Source organism: Thalassophryne amazonica, chromosome 3 (genome assembly GCF_902500255.1).
Source record: "Thalassophryne amazonica chromosome 3, fThaAma1.1, whole genome shotgun sequence".
NCBI lineage: Eukaryota > Metazoa > Chordata > Actinopteri > Batrachoidiformes > Batrachoididae > Thalassophryne > Thalassophryne amazonica.
Genome location: NC_047105.1, coordinates 127015078 through 127033500, shown reverse-complemented (window position 1 = coordinate 127033500; position 18423 = coordinate 127015078). Strand labels below are relative to the sequence as shown.

The 18423-nt window shown below is 41.0% G+C and overlaps 2 long non-coding RNA genes across 2 annotated transcripts in view; both read left to right on the top strand.

The window, feature by feature from the left end:
- The window catches only part of LOC117507598, a 103465-nt gene that overhangs the window by 12893 nt on the left and 72149 nt on the right, over positions 1-18423 (top strand). The gene's annotated exons all lie outside the window — the stretch shown is intronic.
- Positions 4934-5945, top strand: LOC117507568. The gene is made up of 2 exons (XR_004559752.1): positions 4934-5007; positions 5823-5945. It is a non-coding gene; the product is annotated as an uncharacterized LOC117507568 (long non-coding RNA).

Sequence of the window (18423 nt, the reverse complement as noted above, 5' to 3'; positions counted from 1 at the left end):
GGGCCTGAGCTTGTACCACATCGACCTTTTGAAGATGAGAGTTTGTGGCTGAGCTGTATACAATAAAATAATCAAAGGCGGATCTTACTATGGCAGTATAGATTTGCTTCAGAGACTTCATGCTCGCTCCCCAGCAACTTTCTGTCAAACACCTCATTATACACTCAACAAAAATATAAACGCAACACTTTTGGTTTTGCTCACATTTTGTATGAGATGAACTCAAAGATCTAAAACTTTTTCCACATACACAATATCACCATTTCCCTCAAATATTGTTCACAAACCAGTCTAAATCTGTGATAGTGAGCACTTCTCCTTTGCTGAGATAATCCATCCCACCTCACAGGTGTGCCATATCAAGATGCTGATTAGACACCATGATTAGTGCACAGGTGTGCCTTAGACTGTCCACAATAAAAGGCCACTCTGAAAGGTGCAGTTTTATCACACAGCACAATGCCACAGATGTCGCAAGATTTGAGGGAGCGTGCACTTGACATGCTGACAGCAGCAATGTCAACCAGAGCTGTTGCTCGTGTATTGAATGTTCATTTCTCTACCATAAGCCGTCTCCAAAGGCGTTTCAGAGAATTTGGCAGTACATCCAACCAGCCTCACAACCGCAGACTACGTGTAACCACACCAGCCCAGGACCTCCACATCCAGCATGTTCACCTCCAAGATCGTCTGAGACCAGCCACTCGGACAGCTGCTGAATCAATCGGTTTGCATAACCAAAGAATTTCTGCACAAACTGTCAGAAACTGTCTCAGGGAAGCTAATCTGCATGCTTGTCATCCTCATCGGGGTCTCGACCTGACTCCAGTTCGTCGTCATAACCGAATTGAGTGGGCAAATGCTCACATTCGCTGTTGTTTGGCACGTTGGAGAGGTGCTCTCTTCACGGATGAATCCCGGTTCACACTGTCCAAGGCAGGTGGCAGACAGCATGTGTGGCGTCGTGTGGGTGAGCGGTTTTCTGATGTCAATGTTGTGGATCGAGTGGCCCATGGTGGCGGTGGGGTTATGGTATGGGCAGGCATCTGTTATGGACAAAGAACACAGGTGCATTTTATTGATGGCATTTTGAATGCACACTGATACCGTGATGAGATCCTGAGGCCCATTGTTGTGCCATACATCCAAGAACATCACCTCATGTTGCAGCAGGATAATGCATGGCCCCATGTTGCAAGGATCTGTACACAATTCTTGGAAGCTGAAAATGTCCCAGTTCTTGCATGGCCGGCATACTCACCGGACATGTCACCCATTGAGCATGTTTGGGATGCTCTGGACCGGCGTATACGACAGCGTGTACCAGTTCCTGCCAATATCCAGCAACTTCGCACAGCCATTGAAGAGGAGTGGACCAACATTCCACCTGCCACAATTGACAACCTGATCAACTCTATGCGAAGGAGATGTGTTGCACTGCATGAGGCAAATGGTGGTCACACCAGATACTGACTGGTATCCCTCCCAATAAAACAAAACTGCACCTTTCAGAGTGGCCTTTTATTGTGGGCAGTCTAAGGCACACCTGTGCACTAATCATGGTGTCTAATCAGCATTTTGATATTGCACACCTGTGAGGTGGGATGGATTATCTCAGCAAAGGAGAAGTGCTCACTATCACAGATTTAGACTGGTTTATGAACAATATTTGAGGGAAATGGTGATATTGTGTATGTGGAAAAAGTTTTAGATCTTTGAGTTCATCTCATACAAAATGGGAGCAAAACCAAAAGTGTTGCGTTTATATTTTTGTTGAGTGTATTAGCTGCCTTTTTACATATTCTCTCTGGACACAGTTTCCAAAGGTCAATTTACAATCCATCCAGACACCCAAAAACTGTTTTCTGTTGCTTGTTCCAGATGACAATATCAGGTTTTTTTGCACCTCCTTCGATATGTCTTCCTGCTGGGATCTCTTTGTCATAGAAGACAGTTACTTTTTGGTTGGACGAGACTGGTGCTGGCTCATACTACCAGATGTTTTCCTTGACTTCCACCTCCAGTTCCTTGCATACTTTCCAGTGGTGATATTGACAGATCTTGTTGTGTCTGGATGTACCTGTATAATGTCCGTCTGCCATAAGGATCTGGCATGCTGATGTTAGATGGTTTACACTCTCAACAGCTGTATGACAGAATTTATCATTTTGTGAGATTCCTGCCTTTTTTTGAAGCCATTTGTTAGAAGTCCCTGATCTTGTGCTCCAATCAGAATTCTTTCTCCATCAAAACCAAGTTCTCCATTTTTCAGCCACTGCATTGGTCCAACTTTGTCAATGTATTCCTTTTTGAGTTCTTCTTGGTATCATCCAGTCCTTTTGTGCTGTTTCCATCTGTCCACTCGATGTTTCCCTTCTCTTTTGCTGTATTGTTCTCTGGTCTGTCTTGCAAGTTTTGCTGTAGGCGTCAGACTGTTGCTTTCTCACTCTTGTAGCAGTTCTCTGCCAAAGTTTTTTGCCAGTTTGGTGACTGAGGTCTGTTTGAATGAGGTCTTCTCGTGATCTTGTGCAACCTTTTTCATGACTTCTTCTTCAGAGGTCCTTAAGGACCAATACTTATTATCGATGCTCTGTAGGCCTGGTTGAGTTCAGTGAGACCGCCTTCTCTGTGAGGGAGATATATTCTGTCCATGCACTGATTTCTGTACATGACTTTTTGGAGGGTGAGCATCTTGGTTTTCATGTCCAGCTTATTAAGCTCACGCTGTGGTCAGTCTGCTATGCCAAATCCATAAGTCACCACTGGTATTGCAAACTGGTTAATGGCTGTGATCTTGTTTGATGGTGTTAACTCCAATTTGCTCATTTTTAAGCAGTTTAGGTATTCTTGCATTACTTAAATCTGTTCATATTTTTAATTAATTTTAAATGTAAATATTAGCATTTTAACTCAATAGCTTCTAGGTCATGTAATCAATTGACTCAATCAGTGTGGAATCATCGTACTGCACTGGCTGCATGAGATACACCTCTTGTTTTTGCATTTTAAATCTTTAAATTTTTTAAATTAATTTCAAATGCAAATATGAGCCTTTTAGCTCAATAACTTCCAGGTCATGTGATCAATTGACTCAAAATCAGTGTGACATCATTGCGATTTTTCACAAATGGCCATTTTTTAAATTATTTTATTAATATTATTTTAGAAGTCCCCCTGAAATTGCAATTGAAATTGACATCAAAAGCCTGCAGCCTACAATATTCAGTGGCGGTTCTACGCTGAATTCCTCCCCAGGCGACAAACCATCTGAGCACCCCCCCCCCCCCCACCTAAAAAAAAAAACTGACAAAATTTTGCACAAACGGCTATTTTTAAAATTATTTTATGAATAATATTTTAGAAGTGCCCCTGAAATTGCAATTGAAATTGACACCAAAAGCCTGTAGGCTACAATATTACTCCAGCACATCCATGAATTGCAAGTTTGAATCAATATGCCTTACATTAGACCAGTGGCGGTTCAACACTGAATTACTCCCCGGGCCACACTCCATCCGAGCACCCCCCCCCCCCCCCCCAATATCTTGCACAAACAGCCATTTTTAAAATTATTTTATTACTAATATTTTAGAAGTGCCCCTGAAATTGCAATTGAAATTGACATCAAAAGCCTGCAGGCTATAATATTACTCCAAAACATCCATGAATTGCAAGTTTGAATCAATATACCTTACATTAGACCAGTGGCGCTTCTACACTGAATTACTCCCCGGGTCACACTCTGTCTGAGCACCCCCCCCCCCACCACCACCACCTAAAAAAAAAAAAACAATATGTTGCACAAACGGCCATTTTTTTTAATTATTTTATTAATAATATTTTAGAAGTGCCCCTGAAATTGCAGTTGAAATTGACATCAAAAGCCTGCAGGCTGCAATATGATTTTGTTTACACAAACATATAGGCCACTTTCTTTTTTTATTATGATCTACTCCAGCAGGTGGTGGTACTGTACACATAAACTGATTTGTCAACCGTCATAATGATCGAGCGAAAAATAATTCTTTTCTGACCTGCCTGCCAAGCAGGCTCTGAGGCAGGATTGTATCAGTGTGTTTACATCATTTCGATTCTTGGAATACTGTAGCGTGGTGGCTCGCAAGGTGTTGAGTCAGTGGCAGCGAGAGTGGGACTTTGAGAAGAGAGGGAGGCATTACCATCAGAGCAGAAGGATGTTAAAGGTAAGACACCAGTTGGGGGAAAAGCAGGTCAAAGCAAGTGATTTTTTTTTTTTCAAGATTAAGGCTGGGACATTGTGGCCTGGATCCTGATCTGTGTTTTATTGGAAAAAGGACTAATGCACTCTGTACGTGTGGAAAAGAAGAAACTGTAAACATGTCTTGATGGAGTGTGTCACCTATAAAGTGGAGTGAGGGCACCTCTATTAAAGAATCACTGAGTTAAGCATTGAAAAAATCTCTCTGAAGACTCCTCTTAGCCCAGATAGACACAGAGATGAAGTTGTGGCCGCTGTTGTATCTTTTATTTATTGCACAAATCTCCATCAAAAGATTTGAGTAAATCAGTGTAGTACTGTCAGCAACCTGTGAGATGCAGCAATACGCCTGAAGGCGTCTAGTCTGCCGGAAACATGAAAGAAGAAGAAGAACTGTTTCCTGTTGTCGTCCGAGGCTAGTTAGCTGGAGACGCTGGAAAGTCTTCTCTGAACAGATTAAACTCATTGAACTCTACATTACAGTGATCAAATGTGATCCTCGAATATGTTTTTTTTGAAGAGCTCCAGAAGCACAGAGGTCGATAATAAACCGGAAGAAGAAGAAAAGGCGAAGTTGGTGCGAAAAGGTGGAACAGCTGAGAAGGTTGTTGAAACAGCGGCTAACTGCTGCTAATGTCGAGATATTTGAGTTGGTAGAAACAAACAGATCGCAGAGCAGCAAGAAGAAACGAGTGGATTTAAAGAAGAGAAGAAACTAGTCAACGTGCTGGATGCTGTTTTCAAGCCTGAAGTTCGCTGATCCAGAGCAGGTTTGTCCACTAAACTTTATTTCAGACCAACTCCACCACATCCAAATGATAGCTGTTAGTTTGTGTTGGAGTTCTTAATTTATAGACTGAACACCAAATATAAGTAAAAAATAAATAAGACAAACTGTGCTTTATGATGACAAATGAAGGACACTTCAATTTGTTGATGGACTGATGAAGCTGATCAGTCGATACTATTGATTAATTTATAGACACAAAAATGGAACTATGCACACAATTCATAAAATATGAAGCTCATGTATCAACATCATGACTACAAACTGCTGAGCTCTGAGCACAACACCATGGTTTCACTCAAAGATTGTAAATCACAGTGATGCAGACCTCTGAACATAAAAAGCATCATTTATCAAGGTTTGTTCACTTTGTTGTAGAAATACTGAGCTTCAAAACGCAGCATCCTGTTAACCAGTTAGAATCAGACAATTTATTCTGAAGGAAACTGCTGATGTTCCAACTGCACAGATAAACAAAGATACAAGTCGACATGAAGAGCAGGAGACTGCAGAAGAAAAATAACCATTGTCAGTTCTTTCAGCTTATGGACATTAATATCTATAAATCAATCAGCTGGTTGCAGCAGGTATGTAAGGAAAACGTGCATGTCAGGTGATCTCTGGGATCAGGGTTGGTGTCTCCTGCTTTAGGATGTCTGTCTCAGCAAAGGAACATTTCAGTGTTGTATCACACTTGTGATTGGTCAGCCTGGGCAGCAGCACATGATTAAATCGGCCTGTTTTTAGTCTTTCCTCCAGTTGGTTGTTGACTCTGTTTTTCTTGTGTGTGTTTTAAAGTCTTTCTACAAACATGTCTGAAGTCCAGCAGCTGAGGGAAATGTTGAAACTCCAGCTAACGCCTGCTGATGAAGGAAGGATCGCAGACCAGGAATAAGAATTGTGTCATTTAAAAGAAGAGAACAAAAGAGATAAAGGACTGGATGCTGTTTTTAATCCTCCAAATATCTTCTTCTCTTGTTTGTGTTACTGATACTTTATAACATGTTGCTGTAATGGTCAAATATTTTTCTCATTGGGTATTCCTCCATTTCATAGGTAACTTGGTACATTAATAACCGGCTTTGCTACCAGGTGTGACATGTTGACCTGAATAGTGTAAATGTGGAAGTGTGCAGAAATATGGGTTTGAAAAAAGAGAGATGGGGAGAAAGAGAGGCTGTGATGGAAGTCTGGTTCCCGAAACAGTGTTTTACAGACTTATCTTTGGTTTTGTGATAGTTGTCAGTTTAGCCTGTTAGCATGAGTGGTGCAAGCAACAGTCTTCAGGCTGGGAAGCATCACCGGTTTAGAACTGATTCACATAACTATAGTTACACCCATCCCGTCAAGGTGGGACGTAGCACAGGTAAACTAATGCCTCTGTGTTATCTTGCAAATAAGAGTTTATAACATGAAACTCTACTTTCATCAAATGCTTAGACACGGTCCTTTTCATAAATTTTTGCATAAATCAGTACACTATCTGTAATCTGGAAATACCGCATTTTATTATATGGCTATAACTGTACGCTTGCTCTGATTGGCTGATTTCTGGTCTGACATTTTCCCATATCAGACCATTACTGTGACAGTCTGTCCGGATCATGTATCAGATTTGATTTTTTTATTTGTCACATCTTAGTTTAAGATGTGTTAAGCCATAAAGTTTTGTAAATTTGGGGCTGGGGTTATTTTGAGTGACAGCTTCTGTTGGAGTGTTGCTATGTCTCGTCTTTCACTTGTTGTCTGCTAGCTGCGACTGGTTGTGGAGACTCTGCTTCATTGGGGTATTTTATTACAAACACCTGGAAAAATAAATAAAAATACTTAATTCTTTAACCAAAACTTCAAATCTAGGCTTGCATCATAGATGTACCTCCTGGCAAATTGTATCTGAATATTTAGGTCTTCTTTTGAAGAAAATCCTTCTCTAAACACTTCCATCATGAAGCTGTATAACTGGGAATACAAAATATCCTCATAAAAACAACAATAATAATAACAATTCATAATTAGTAATAGTAGTAATAATAAAGCAAACAGCTCTGGTATCGGAATAGTATCAGTATCGGAAGATATCCAAATTTAGGCATCACGTTCTGATCGGAAGTGAAAAAATGTGGATCGTGCATCCCTATTTGACACTGGTGAGTAAACGGTGTTGTGGGACTCGTGCTTCATGTTCTTCACTTGCCAGATGTAGCAAGTTCATTTTCAGCCACATATAGAATGAAATCTGCTTAAAAAGCAATGTGTTTCAGTGATGTTAATGGTGCGGCAGAAGCATTTATCTGATTCAGGGTTCGCGTTTACACTGTCCTGATGTGAAATCAATAAGACTGAATGTATTTGTAACACATCTCCCAGGACATGTAGCTCCAAGTTGGGGGTAAAAGGAAATGTCATTTCTCTGTGTCTCACAGCGCAGTGGTGACGTGGGTTTTACAAACATATTTACGTTTGTTTTCTTTTAAACTCTGTGCCATTGACTGTGTGTACGAGGTCTCTTAGATAATAAACCGACCCTTTTATTTTTTTTTTTAACTATATGGATTTGAATGACATGCGATTACACCAATCATGCTTGAACCCTCGTGCGCATGCGTGAGTTTTTTCACGCGTGTCGGTGATGTCATTTCCCTGTGGGCAGGCCTTGAGTGAGATGTGGTCCCGCCCTCTCGGCTGAATTCCTTTGTTTCACACGCTGCTCGAGACGGCGCGCGTTGCTTTATCAAAATTTTTTCTGGACCTGTGAGGAATATCCGAGTGGACACTATTCGAGAAATTAAGCTGGTTTTCTGTGAAAAGTTTAACGGCTGATGAGAGATTATGGGGTGTTTCTGTCGGTGTAAGGGCTTCCCACGGAGCGGGACGTCCTGCAGCGCTTCCAGGCGCTGTCGTCGGCCTGTTTCGATCTGAAAACATCCTAATTTAAGGCTTAATTCACCCAGGACATCGTGAGAGAACAGAGAAGATTCAGAAGAGGCCGGCATGAGGAATTTATGCGGACATTCCACTGTTTAAGGACATTTTTTTAATGAAAGACGTGTGCGCAAATTCGCCGAGTCGTTTCCGTGACGACTCGGCAAATCTGTGTGCGCCGCGACAGGAAAAACGCCTCCGTGTTGAAAACCATTTGTAGAATTCAGGCGGCTTTTAATGGCTTTCAACAAGTGAGTAACTGAGAAATTGTTTAACAGCTTGGGCATGTTCCAACTTGCCCGTTAAGATTTCCAACGGAGGTGTTTTTCCTGCCGCGACCCCCCGCGGTCGGGTCCAGCCCGACATGCGACTCTGCCCGCACGTTCTTTCATTACGGAATGACCGTTAACAATGGAATGTCTGAATAAACTCCTCATGCCGACTTCTTCTGAAAGTTCTCTGTTCTCTGACGACTTACTGCGTCAACAGAGCCTGAAATGTGGAAGTTTTCAACTTGAAACGGCGAGACGCTGCCGCCTCGAAGCGCAGATCGCCGTCAGGCGCCATGGATCGTCCTTAAAGCGACACTACCAGACCAAAATCTCTCATCAGCCGTTAAAATTTTTACCGAAAACCAGCTGAATTTATTGAATGGTGTCCACTCAGTTGTGCCTTACAGTTTTGAAAAAATTTTTATCAAACAAAGCAACAGTCTCTGAGCCATTCCTAAACAATGAAAAAAATCGACGAGCGGGTGGACGACTCCTCACTCAAAGACTGCCCACAGGCGAATGACGTAACCGACAGGCGTGAAAAAACTCTCGCATGCCCACGAGGGTTCAAGCATGTCTGATGTAATCACACGTGATTCAAATCCATATGGTTTTTGAAAAAATAATAAGGTCGGACACTTTTCTAATAGACCTCGTATATATACACTGGACAGAGGGTGTGAGATGTCACCCTTTGGTGTTCTATAGAGACCCAGAAAAGCAGAAATGACCCCCCTTTTCTCAGCGTCACCACATTGAGAGCCACGCCCACACTGATTCATGATAAATCCATGAATGCATAAAGGGGCGGAGTGTGGGGGTTGGGGGGGCTCTGTGTCTGACTGAAAAAACCTGAACACGATGATTTTCATAATGATTTGCTTGGTGTGGACAGAAACAGTTATGTGCCACGCATTTCTTTGGTTGTTGTGTATTAAGCCAACCTATCAACAGCTGCTAAAATTGGTAGCACCGTTAGCATACAATATTAAATAAGAGAGTTTCAGTTTGCATCAATATTGCAACAGGGATGTCTGAGACGATCCATTAGAATGTTTCACTGAACAACAAGTCGTATTATTCCAGGTGTTTGTAATAAAATACTCCAAACAGACAAAAGCGAGTGGCTCCATTACGGTCCGAGATTAGGAGAGGAGGAGTCAATGGACACAAACACTGTCACTCAAAGCAACCACGCCCACAATTGTAAAGAATTTTATTAATTAAAACATCTGAAACTAAGACGTTTGAAATGAAAAAAAATTCACTCAAGTAAAGGTGTCATGGAGGAGGAAACTACCTGTAGAGACCAAAACTGTTTTTTGTACTAGGCTGTAAACGTTTATTTCTGCTCTAAAGTTGGATGTTTTAAAATGGGCTTCTATGGGAACGTGCACTGTGTTTGATCCAGCCACGAGTGGGCAGTCAAGGAACTGCACAGCCTTTAAAGAGTAGAAAAAAAAAAAACCTGTCAAATTTATTTGAGCAAAACCAGGTGACTTGGCACCACTTTTTTTTTTCTTCCTTGTCAAAGATAAAACTGCCCATTTTGAAAGTTTCCCTTTTGACAGTACGTGAGATATCTCATCGCTCAGTCTAAAAAAGGAAACAAAACCTTCACATTCTGTGAGATACTGTCCAGTGATGGCCGTATCAGCTACAAAAAATTGACAAGCCAACATTAGACACACAAGTTTTCAAGCCAGTCAAGGTGAAGTACGCGATGCAGCCGACACACAATGGCATGAGTCTAAGTACATGAAGAAAATGTGCAATGTGAAAGCAAACTATTGTGACCAAACATACAAACATGAACCTTTTTTTCCAGAGCTTGTTCCTGACTTTGATGTGTGAAAAAGCCATAGATTTATTTAGTTTGTTTAATTTCACAGGGATCTGAACATTTTTGGAAACCAGGCATGAGAGTTTAAAGTCACGGACTTGATAGTAAGGGATCTTCATTTCCCTGTCACATGAAAATCACAAAGGCTGTTAAATGCCAAATTGATCCTGTTTCATGACAGTAGGATAAGATAATTATTTAATGGTCCCACAGCAGTGAAATTTATGATGTTGAAGCAGAACGGAAACAGTCACAGAAGAACAATGCAGATATGCAAAAATAAGTTAAAAGGAAAACTAATTACCAAAATATGGAAGTCATGTTCTGTGCAGAATAACAATATATACAGTAGAATAAATTACACAAATTACACACATTTTTTTTTTGCCAGCTTGCACTCGGCCGAGACGGACGCACTTTTCTCTTCTCCCTCCCTCCTTATCTTTCCTGCTTCTGTGGCGTGTTGTCTGTGAGGCTGCAGCTTTGCTCTTCTGGAAAACAACAAAAATGGATCTGTTAAAGTGGTCTCTGGACGCAATTGACACTATTTTTTCTACAAGACATTCGGGGGCGGAGGACCCGACCTGTCCTGCCGGGATGCATGTGATGGGTTACGTGATGGACTCGTGGAGGAGATGGCAGGTCATGTGCCTTTACATGCTTTCTGTGGAGGACGTCGAAGATGTGTACATATTCGGCTTGGTGGTGACCGGCTTTCTGATGTGTGGAGCGGGCACTATGCTGGTTTACCGGAAAATCAAGAAAGTGGAAGCAGCTTTGATTGGTCCTTCCAGGCTGCACTACATGATTGATTTGATTGGGAAGGCAGTGGCTGCGCAGTCGGCGGGGGTTAACCGCGCGTTGGAAAACATCTTGAGCAGGATTGCAGCCCTGGAAACCCACTCTGACCGTCTGTGAAGACCACATTCTACATTCAGATGCATTGAGAGCCACTCTGTTCTCAGAACTGTGGAATCTTTCAGGCGTCTGCTAATCTGGCTATTCATTTGGCTTCCCCAAATACAGCTGGTCACTGTGATAAAACCTCCTCAGAAGATCAACACTTAAGCCTCGCTCCCTGGTCTTCCCCCCTCCCCTCAGCTTCTCCAGCTCTGACGTTGACTGTGTTAGGACTGTTTAGGACTGCTCAGACTGCGCAGGGCTGCCCCCTCCCCTTCCAGGATTGTCGGACATGGCCGTTGACGGCGCCAAACAGGCTGCCTCTAGAGTGTTCTGATAAACTGGACCTTTTCAAATCTCGGTTGTCATCCTGTGTCCTTGTTTTTGTCTGTGTGATTATTGTTTTTCTGTGCTGATGGGGATTTTTTTCCTCATTGCCGCTGTGTAATGCAGCGGCTATGAGGGGTTTTTTTTCTCCTTTTTCCTCGTGTTTTGCTTTCATATATATGTTTTATGTATCGGGCTGGCTTATGTGTTGTGTGTGTGTGTTGTTTGTTATGGGTCGGTGTTGATTTGCTCAGCCCTGCTGTTGACCAAGGCAGGGATGTACATCTGGAGCTGGTCCCTGGGCGCCTAATGGTGGCTTCTGCTCCTACTGGCAATTAGGATGGGTTAAATGCAGTAGACATTTCATTGTGCAGGGAACATGTTCTTCTGTGCATATGACAATAAAATGTCTTTGAATCTTTGAAATTGCACAAGCAGAAAGAATGTTTTGTGATATTGCACGAGTGTTCAAGTGATGCTGTACACGAGTGTACAATTACAAGCACAAAGTGTGTGGTATTATTGCAAATAACTGAAAAACTGTTACTATAACGATATTAATGATTTGAGTGATCTGAGTGGTCTACTGGGAACAATGCTGGTTGTGGAGTCTGACAGCAGCAGGAAGGAAGGACCTGGTGTATCGCTCAGAAAAATGGCTGATGCCACTACAGAGTCAAAGATGGTCCTCAAAAAATATTACCATATTTTTCAGAGTGTAAGTCGTACCTGAGTGTAAGTTGCACCTGTCAACAAATGCCTCTTGAAGAGGAAAAAAAAACCATATGTCGCACTGCACTGTAAGTACCACCTTTTTCTGTGTTAACTTGACTTCTTTACTTTGGGATTTTTTCATAGTTAGAGTATTTTTTTTTTATACTGGCAGTTCTTTTATTGTTAGAGTTCATTGTTAGTGCTTTGATTCTTGAGAATATTTAACATAAATAGTCATTTTAATTACTCTTATGAATAACAAACTTGTGAGTTTTCAGTACAACCCCTGACAGTAATTATGGAATCACCGGCCTCAGAGGATGTTCATTCAGTTGTTTAATTTTGGAGAAAAAAGCAGATCACAGACATGACACAAAACTAAAGTCATTTCAAATGGCAACTTTCTGGCTTTAAGAAACACTATAAGAAATCAGGAAAAATAATTGTGGCAGTCAGTAAAGGTTACTTTTTTAGACCAAGCAGAGGGAAAAAAATATGGACTCACTCAATTCTGAGGAATAAATTATGGAATCACCCTGTAAATTTTTATCCCCAAAACTAACACCTGCATCAAATCAGATCTGCTCGTTAGTCTGCATCCAAGTGGACTGACATGAATCATGGCTCCAACACGAGAGATGTCAATTGAAACAAAGGAGAGGATTATCAAACTCTTAAAAGAGGGTAAATCATCACGCAATGTTGCAAAAGATGTTGGTTGTTCACAGTCAGCTATGTCTAAACTCTGGACCAAATACAAACAACATGGGAAGGTTGTTAAAGGCAAACATACTGGTAGACCAAGGAAGACATCAAAGCGTCAAGACAGAAAACTTAAAGCAATATGTCTCAAAAATCGAAAATGCAACAAAACAAATTAGGAACGAATGGGAGGAAACTGGAGTCAACGTCTGTGACTGAACTGTAAGAAACCGCCTAAAGGAAATGGGATTTACATACAGAAAAGCTAAACGAAAGCCATCATTAACACCTAAACCGGGAAAACCAAGGTTACAATGGGCTAAGGAAAAGCAATCGTGGACTGTGGATGACTGGATGAAAGTCATATTCAGTGATGAATCTCGAATCTGCATTGGGCAAGGTGATGATGCTGGAACTTTTGTTTGGTGCTGTTCCAATGAGATTTATAAAGATGACTGCCTGAAGAGAACATGTAAATTTCCACAGTCATTGATGATATGGGGCTGCATGTCAGGTAAAGGCACTGGGGAGATGGCTGTCATTACATCATCAATAAATACACAAGTTTATGTTGATATTTTGGACACTTTTCTTATCCCATCAATTGAAAGGATGTTTGGGGATGATGAAATCATTTTTCAAGATGATAATGCATCTTGCCATAGAGCAAAAACTGTGAAAACATTCCTTGCAAAAAGACACATAGGGTCAATGTCATGGCCTGCAATAGTCCGGATCTTAATCCAATTGAAAATCTTTGGTGGAAGTTGAAGAAAATGGTCCATGACAAGGCTCCAACCTGCAAAGCTGATCTGGCAACAGCAATCAGAGAAAGTTGGAGCCAGATTGATGAAGAGTACTGTTTGTCACTCATTAAGTCCATGCCTCAGAGACTGCAAGCTGTTATAAAAGCCAGAGGTGGTGCAACAGAATACTAGTGATGTGTTGGAGCGTTCTTTTGTTTTTCATGATTCCATAATTTTTTCCTCAGAATTGAGTGATTACATATTTTTTTTTTCCCCCTGCTTGGTCTAAAAAAGTAACCGTTACTGACTGCCACAATTTTTTTCCTGATTTTTTTTATAGTGTCTCTTATGTGAAGGTGTAGGAACACGGACCCACAACAGGGGGCGTTAAATGAAGGTGTAACACTTAAGGTGCTTTCTTGACCCTTTTATAGTATTTGGAAGTGGCAATATATTTACCTCTACTGTATGTACCAGCAGGAAAGGGAGAAATGGGCCGGATCAGACAGATTATAGATTCGTAAGAGCCTAGGGGTGTATCAAAATAAGACATAAACAACACTTTGATTTAAAGTGAAGAATTATTTATATAGAATTGATTGTCAATGAACTCATGTGAACTAACAATACAATGGCAAAAAAATAAACGAGAGTGCTCTTTACCCAAAATAAAATAACATATACCCAAAATAAAATATACCCGGGTATAGTCCTTTAGTCTTTATTCAATGTCTGTTGTAGTCTGATAAGTGTTTTTTTGTTGTTGTTTTTTTTTAGAGGTTCGTTCAGTGTTCAGTGTGTTTGTAACCAGTCGGGCTACAAGCTACCAGTTCATTTGACTCTTTGGGCTGGGGCTCACCATCCTTTACTGGAAATCTTGATCCGTTCTTCCCTTGCACGTCTGCAATTCGAACTTTGATCCAAACCATAAAACCTGACCTATGGATAAGGTCAGAATAAAGTAGCTTAAAATATGTACTATAGAACTACAATACCCATAAACTACTGTGTACATTCATTTTTCAAAAATAAAACATGTTGTACAACATTTTGAATTCCTAAGGTTTACAATTACATCATTACCATATCAATATACCAAATAAAATAGTTGGAATGTGGTAATACAGTAATCATACTAGTTCCATCCCTTACCAAAAAATAGTACTGGTAAGTATATAAAAAGTAAACTAGAAGTATACTTGAAACATACTTGCATATACTACTTTTTGGTAAGGGATTGGAGTGCATAGTCAGTACACATCAAAAATAACACAACACACCTTTAAAGTGCATTTGGAATACTTGTTGGCTTCTCGATCTAATCATATGTACCAAAAGATTAGGAAAGTGGCAGTGAATTGCACTTGTAGTTTTCCTGCTACTGTTCCCAGTGCTTAAGAACTATGTTAACAGCTTAGCTGATAGACTGTCGCTTCAAAACGAGCAGAAATATACAACCTTTTACAACAAAAACATAAAACTTTACATTGTACCTTTTAGTTACATTGCTGATTTAATAAACCAACACACAAATAATCATTTTGGCCTAATAAAATGGCATTTTTACAGTGAAAAATGCTAGCGGAGATTAGCATGCTATGTTAGCACAATTCATTGTGTATGGGACTCACCGATACAGGGCACAATGTGCTAACAAGGCTACGGGGTTTCCAGAGGCTTCCGTGGGCACTCGGCACTTCAGTATCTTAAGATTTAACAAAGGCTTTGTCACAAATATGCAATGTATGATAATTCAGGCAGTTATAGCATTGGTTTGTGCTTACCAAGCAACAATTGTATCAATAGAAGAAAACCAATTTCCACACGTTAGCTCTTACAACACACGAGCAAGGAGTTCTCTGGTCAGCGTCTGATGAGAGACTGAGCAAGGCGCAGCATTGTGCAATGCCCCGTGGCTCAACCGTTGACCTTATTGGTTAATATCACACCAGACTTAACTGCTATTGGTTGCTCAGTGTGTCAGTCAAAACAACATTTTAACTTAAGCTTACAACTTTTTAACTCTTTTTTTAGCATGTTTATGTCAACATATTTATGAACTTATATTTCTGTTATTTTATCACTATTTATGCTCTTGTGATTTTTTTTGTTTCTTTTTAACCAAGTGTTTATATATATATATATATATATATATTTATTTTTTTTTTTTTTTCTCTCATTTTTAACACTGGCTTACAAACGGACAATGGATAAGCCAAACAGTAACAATTTAATGTTGTGAAGTACACAACGGAATACAGACAAACAGTTTTGGTACCACAGACAATTATATGTAGCGTGACGTGTGGGCAGGCTTGAGGATAGAAGACATCCGTCCCGAACCGAGCCGGATCCCACACGGCCTTCACCGCCAATGGATCTGAAGAACACCGGAGCTGTGTGAGTTGGTTGGCTCTCACTGCGGTATTGTATCACTTCCTGTTCCGGAGCACAGCGGTGTTTTGCTGTATCTGTTAGCTGTTTAATCTGCACAGTTAGATTGATCTAGTTACCTAGATAACGATTTGTTTCACAGTGTTATCTTCACGTGCCTTAACTAAAGCACTCCCTCTGCTGAATCACCTCTAAATTATTTACACGTTATTCACTTTGCGTGTTTTTAGGAAGCCGCTAGCTTAGCGCAGCTACTAGCTCTTAGCCGGTATAGCATGGCGGCTTCTCCTGTCTCTCCCGCACTTTTTTGCTCTGGGTGTGAAATGTTTAATTATTCCTCGGCCTCCTTTAGCGGTAATGGTACTTGTAATAAGTGTAGCGTATTCGTAGCTTTGGAGGCCAGGCTGGGCGAATTGGAGACTCGGCTCCACACCGTGGAAAATTCTACAGCTAGCCAGGCCCCTGTAGTCGGTGCAGACCAAGGTAGCTTAGCCACCGTTAGTTTCCCTCTGGCAGATCCCGAGCAGCCGGGAAAGCAGGCCGACTGGGTGACTGTGAGGAGGAAGCGTAGCCCTAAACAGAAGCCGCGTGTACACCGCCAACCCGTTCACATTTCTAACCATTTTTCCCCACTCGGCGACACACCCGCCGAGGAACAAACTGTGGTTATTGGCGACTCTGTTTTGAGAAATGTGAAGTTAGCGACACCAGCAACCATAGTCAATTGTCTTCCAGGGGCCAGAGCAGGCGACATTGAAGGAAATTTGAAACTTGAAAAATTTGAAAAATTCACGTCGGCAGTAATGACACCCGGTTACGCCAATCGGAGGTCACTAAAATTAACATTGAATCGGTGTGTAACTTTGCAAAAACAATGTCGGACTCTGTAGTTTTCTCTGGGCCCCTCCCCAATCGGACCGGGAGTGACATGTTTAGCCGCATGTTCTCCTTGAATTGCTGGCTGTCTGAGTGATGTCCAAAAAATGAGGTGGGCTTCATAGATAATTGGCAAAGCTTCTGGGGAAAACCTGGTCTTGTTAGGAGAGACGGCATCCATCCCACTTTGAATGGAGCAGCTCTCATTTCTAGAAATCTGGCCAATTTTCTTAAATCCTCCAAACCGTGACTATCCAGGGTTGGGACCAGGAAGCAGAGTTGTAGTCTTACACACCTCTCTGCAGCTTCTCTCCCCCTGCCATCCCCTCATTACCCCATCCCCGTAGAGACGGTGCCTGCTCCCAGACTACCAATAACCAGAAAAATCTATTTAAGCATAAAAATTCAAAAAGAAAAAATAATATAGCACCTTCAACTGCACCACAGACTAAAACAGTTAAATGTGGTCTATTAAACATTAGGTCTCTCTCTTCTAAGTCCCTGTTAGTAAATGATATAATAATTGATCAACATATTGATTTATTCTGCCTTACAGAAACCTGGTTACAGCAGGATGAATATGTTAGTTTAAATGAGTCAACACCCCCGAGTCACACTAACTGCCAGAATGCTCGTAGCACGGGCCGAGGCGGAGGATTAGCAGCAATCTTCCATTCCAGCGTATTAATTAATCAAAAACCCAGACAGAGCTTTAATTCATTTGACAGCTTGACTCTTAGTCTTGTCCATCCAAATTGGAAGTCCCAAAAACCAGTTTTATTTGTTATTATCTATCGTCCACCTGGTCGTTACTGTGAGTTTCTCTGTGAATTTTCAGAACTTTTGTCTGACTTAGTGCTTAGCTCAGATAAGATAATTATAGTGGGCGATTTTAACATCCACACAGATGCTGAGAATGACAGCCTCAACACTGCATTTAATCTATTATTAGACTCAATTGGCTTTGCTCAAAATGTAAATGAGTCCACCCACCACTTTAATCATATCTTAGATCTTGTTCTGACTTATGGTATGGAAATTGAAGACTTAACAGTATTCCCTGAAAACTCCCTTCTGTCTGATCATTTCTTAATAACATTTACATTTACTCTGATGGACTACCCAGCAGTGGGGAATAAGTTTCATTACACTAGAAGTCTTTCAGAAAGCGCTGTAACTGTTTAAGGATATGATTCCTTCTTTATGTTCTCTAATGCCATATACCAACACAGTGCAGAGTAGCTACCTAAACTCTGTAAGTGAGATAGAGTATCTTGTCAATAGTTTTACATCCTCATTGAAGACAACTTTGGATGCTGTAGCTCCTCTGAAAAAGAGAGCTTTAAATCAGAAGTGCTTGACTCCGTGGTATAACTCACAAACTCGCAGCTTAAAGCAGATAACCCATAAGTTGGAGAGGAAATGGCGTCTCACTAATTTAGAAGATCGTCACTTAGCCTGGAAAAAGAGTCTGTTGCTCTATAAAAAAGCCCTCCGTAAAGCTAGGACATCTTACTACTCATCATTAATTGAAGAAAATAAGAACAACCCCAGGTTTCTTTTCAGCACTGTAGCCAGGCTGACAGAGTCAGAGCTCTATTGAGCCAAGTATTCCTTTAACTTTAACTATTAATGACTTTCTTTGCTAATAAAATTTTAACTATTAGAGAAAAAATTACTCATAACGATCCCAAAGACGTATC